Source organism: Apaloderma vittatum, unplaced genomic scaffold (genome assembly GCF_000703405.1).
Source record: "Apaloderma vittatum isolate BGI_N311 unplaced genomic scaffold, ASM70340v1 Scaffold45509, whole genome shotgun sequence".
NCBI classification, from domain to species: Eukaryota; Metazoa; Chordata; class Aves; order Trogoniformes; family Trogonidae; genus Apaloderma; species Apaloderma vittatum.
This window is the reverse complement of record NW_009736647.1, coordinates 1-5,044: the sequence shown is the minus strand read 5'-3', so window position 1 is coordinate 5,044 and position 5,044 is coordinate 1. Positions and strand designations below refer to the sequence as shown.

Genomic DNA, 5,044 nt, shown 5'->3' with positions numbered 1-5,044 from the left:
AAAAGTAATTTCCACGTCTGTCTGTCTGTCTGCCTGCCCGCTGCTGGCCTGGGCTGCGTGTTACGTCCGTCCTCGTCCCTTCCCCCAGCCTCCAGCCAAACAAAGGTGGGCGACGTGTTGGTTTGTTGGGGTTTTTTTCCGCTCTCAAAGGCAGTTGGTGAGCAGCTTTCCTGAAACAATAACTCTCTTATTGAGAACAAATGTTGACATTTGCAGGGGGCGAGCTAAAAAACAGCCCAGGAAGAGCAAAGTGGAAAGCGACCCTCTTCCTACTTGACGACAGCGCTAATTCCTCCGGGATCCCACCTGAGATTAAAGCCTGAATTTCAATAAATCAGCTCTAATGAAACCTCTGGCCCCGAAGAGGGGAGGGTTTGCTTTCCGGCTCTGAAACGAGCACAGAAACAAGGCGGGGGGGTAGTAAATATAGAAAGGGGTGCGAGATTCTAATCCCAGCGGTCTGATTAACATCGTTATGAAATAAACCGTACACAAAATGATGTATTTTATCGTTCATCCCTCTTTCTTGCTATACTGAAATAATCGCGTTGTTTGTGCCAACAATCTAGCAAGGCTGCACTTTCCTCCTGCTTTCAATTTTGATTATTAAATCTCAAATGACATTGAATATGCAGTTCTTGCCCATTAATTTCTTGTTCAGAAAGTACGTTTATTTGCCAAATCATTTGGGTGTCGCCCATCTGCATCCATGAACCGTTTGTGAATTTCTCAGAGGATGAGAGAAGTCCACTGGGTTTTACATACATAGTGAATACTTAAAAGCGAGTTTTCCAAGTCTTTCTACTTTTCTTTCCAGAAAGAAATCCAGGTCTAAATACTAGCAAGGGTGGGTAAATTATGGAAATCTTTTATAAGTCTTTGGGCGTATAAACATCAAAGGAATGTCGTTAGCCTTTTTTAATCTCTGCCACAGCTTTTGGTTTTTACCAATTGAAATGTACACGTTGTGTCCAACAGAGATCTGGAACATAAAACGTGGGTGGTGGGGGCGGATGGAGTAGGAGCAAGAGTGGGGGAAAGAAAGTTCAGGCATCTCCCGTGACATAAAAAGTCTCCCTGTAAAATCTTCCTAAAGTGCACTGTAAAGACGGTCAAGGATGATCATAGTAAATATTTGCATCTACAACATACGCTAAATTGGCGGGGAAAAAATGAATTACTTCTTATCTGTTTGTCTAATTGTACTACACATTGCACACAGATACAATTGCATTTTACCTCAATGAGGAACGAGATGTTACAGGAGCAAAGAATCTTCATTCTACAAACAATGTAAGAAGATGTGTAGGCCTCCAGCTGCAAAGTTCCTCAGTATTTCATATTTAGCTAGATAGATCCCAGAGTTTTCCAGAACTACAGTATTATTTTCTGCCCTATCAGCTGAAAAACACATGCATTTTCTCAATCAGTTGCATGTCTTTACAGGGGTAAAATACGAAGGGGTGTGGGGGGCCCGGGGGAAGATGGATCATGGGAATTGTGTGTATGTATTTAAGAAAAACAGCTTCCTTTCCCTCTATTTAATATAATCACAACATATTTCCTGGTTCCAGACTAGCATAGCTCTTTATCCAGTTAACATTCCCAAGGCTGATGCCTGAAGTATCTAAGATCACTTTCAAATGCCCTTTCTAACAAGACCTGAGCAAGAGGCCACTAATTTTCACTGAACAAAAAGCCACTGGAGAGAGATCCGTTTGTCAATATCAACTGGTCCAGCAATTTCCCATCTTCAGACACATCGGCCTATCTGAGCTGGCAGATGTTTAGACAAGATTTTATAAATTGTTCAATATCAGACCATAATGAACCCCAACTGACCATTCCAAAGCAGCTAAAAGCATTCAGGATCTCCCCTGCTGAGATCTAATAATGCTCTCACGCTGGAACATTATTAATCACGGAATAAAATAGATGAGCCTCTTGAAAAATAAGTGTATGATTGATTAAAGGGCAATCTAAGGAGCTATTATTCTTGTTTTATAACCGTAAGTTATATTCACTCAATTTATCTTTTCGGGAAAATAAATGATTGTTCGTTTATTTTCTGAAATTATATGAGGATTCCCATTATTTTACTAAAAATTAAAATTATTAGTTAGCTGATATTTTGAGCCCAATCAAAGTGGATTTCCAATGTGACTGTAAAGGCACATTTTACTGATACAAAGAAAAAGGAGGCAAATCATAAAAACCAGGATTTGGATGTTTTCAATATTTTTTTTCCTTTGCATATTTTAGCCAGAACTGGAAAAAAAAAAAGACATTAGAAAAAATCCATAGCTGATAATATTTTTTTCCTAGAAATGTTGGATTCAAAGAATGTTAACTCAGAGAGCTACTTCACACCCAAAATAAATAGTTTATAAGAAACATGCATGTATTCACATCACTCTCTCTATGCATATGCATATATATACACAAATACGTATTTGCACACATGCGTGTATTTAAAGCTTAAGTATAACGGAACAACCCAGAAAGAATTAATTTATGCAAAGCATATCTTTGCAACTTATTTTAATTACTTACTCATTTTATGGTCTAAGCTCTACTACTGAAATGGCAACTTTTGCCTTTTTCTAAATAATAGAGTATTATTTGGCGGGAAATGAATGAAAAACACCATATTGTTGCAGACTAGTCTGTTTTTATTTACAATTAGAGATATAAATTAGTAAAGAATTCTCGTTAAACAACCAAAGATTGTATAACCATCAACGTTTCAAATAAAAACCAGGCAAAATTTATTTACAAAAAGTTCAGATTCCATTGCAATACAACTTGCATAAATTACTAGAAGCTTTATATTGTTACAAAAATAAATATCAAATTTGTTTCCACTTTGTAAGGACTCAAGTTCTCCAATCATGTCTTTATTATCTCTACTGTATACATCTTTTACAAATAAATTTTACAATAAATCCTATCACACCTATTGAATATATACCGTGGCAATGAAGTGATCAATTCAAGGTATCCTGAGAAAAACAGATCTGTTTTCAAAAGTCACACATACATTGGGGAAACTATACTATACCAGCAAACTCACATATGTCCAACAAAATTCTGGTTTAATAATTAGAGTCTGAAGATTTAATAGTGCTCTGTGGTCTTCTTTTATACAGTGGCACAAGATGTGATCCGGATTTAGAGATTTGTTATATATATTAGCTCGGGGAGAGATGATGGCTTGCTGACTTTTTTCAAAGCAATTGTGACACCTACCTGTGGACCAAGGAAAAAACCAGATCATCCAAAAATCCTTCAATTACACTCGTAGCAGTATTAAATGGGGGGAAAATAGGAAGTAAAGCAAAACTCTTTGTCACCTAATTTCTTGTAACAGAACAATTAGTTGGAAAAATATCGGGAAGGCCATTTTTGTTGTTGCTTATTTCGCTCTAAATAGTTGAGGTATTAAGAGGGCCATTGCTAGCTAGGCAAGAGGCAATTCACAGATAACATATTCTGCTTCGGATGCATGCCGGTCTCTAATAATTGACCTTTTGTATTTAAAATAAACGGTCACTGTGTGAAGCCTCACTCAGAATGTGCGATTTTAGCACTGCCACGTGAGCACAAACACTTTGTTTTAAAACAATACCTCCAAAGTTGTTCTTCTCCTAAAGCTTTTCCCGTAGCGTTTAAATAGTCCTTACGGCTTTGCCTTATACAAGCAAAGAGAATGCAAGTCTAACCTGACTTTAAAATTAAGACAAATCCGAGAAAGAGAAGTCGCAATGAGAGGTTTAAAAAAAAAAACCCACAGACCAACAGAAAATAGTCTTACTTCGCAATCAAACTCTTAAGTAACGAAGCAAGAAATTAACGTTAAACAAGTCTAGAACTGTGCAGCATGTCTTAGACCTGATGCCAAATGATCAATGTAATAGAAAATGTTCTCACTTACTTGCATTGCTGTGTGATTGCACTTCTATAGGTATGGTTGTACTCCTACTGTGCAGACTTCAGTGGGATCTGTCAAAATATAACCGTCAGTTAGTCACAGGACACAGCCAGCTAACTAGATTATACAGTGTGTCTAGGTCCCAACCCTCACTCGCATCGAATTCGTAGCAAAAACGTAGGTTGTCTAAAAGGCTCGAGTATTTTGTTAAAATAAGCTGACAATTATATTAGTGCAAAACTTTTTCGGAGGGAAAAACCAAAACAGTTAAAAATGTTACACTGCACGTAATTTCACGTCCAAGGTGAGCAGTTATCTGAATCCAAAGCTGCAAAAACCCCCGCGAGAATACTGGAAACAAAGAGAGCAAAAACAGTTTCTCGGAGGGAAAAAAAAAAAATACAAGGCTTTCTGGCTATCTTTGTGTGTAATTTTCCTTTAAAAAACCCAAACTTTTAAAGCGGTGTCTGCAGCCTGTGAGACTGACCTAAAAGTCGTCTTTTACATTTCCTCTCTCCGTTCTTAGAGACAGGTATCGACACGACGGCGACACGCCGTTTATAATCCCCCGATTATACCGTTGCCCATCTTCATTCGGCGGTAGTAGCGGTGACAGTGCGCTCACTGTTTTCTCCAGGGAAGGTCTCAATATTTAGAGCGCATAAAGGGCTTGTACGGGTCGGAGAAGGAGGGCAAGGGAGAATGAGAGAAGAAAGCGGCAAAAGCAAGTCACCTACCTTTCTTAGAGTCATAACTAGAGGGCCTGTAATGTTGTTCTAGCTGGTTAGTGATCGTTTTCAAAGAGTCACTGCTCTGCTTGTGCACAGAGCTGGCATTTAGGACAGTCTGACTTAGTCCCTCGTTTGAAGCCACTGCTGCGGAGTTGTATCTCAGGATTCCCTGGCTCTGGAGAGCGTTAAAGTTCCCATAGTTTGTATAATTGCTATAAAAAGGTGAGGTGTAATAAATATGCCTCCCCAGGAGGGAGGAGGGCGAGTAGGCAGCGCTGTGCGGGGCGGAGGCGGGGGTGGCCGAGGAGAGCGGTGCGGGCTGGCAGCCTTGGCTCAGGGTCTGACTCTTGAGGTCCGAGGTGGCGATTTCGGCCAGCGACCA

General features: G+C 39.3%; 1 long non-coding RNA gene across 1 annotated transcript; it reads right to left on the bottom strand.

Annotated features, from left to right (window-relative positions):
- Positions 1-2,672: 2,672 nt before the first annotated feature.
- Positions 2,673-5,032, bottom strand: LOC104279675. Its single transcript, XR_717868.1, has 3 exons — positions 4,669-5,032; positions 3,935-4,002; positions 2,673-3,249 (listed from the first exon to the last, which is right to left on the bottom strand). It is a non-coding gene; the product is annotated as an uncharacterized LOC104279675 (long non-coding RNA).
- Positions 5,033-5,044: the final 12 nt, after the last annotated feature.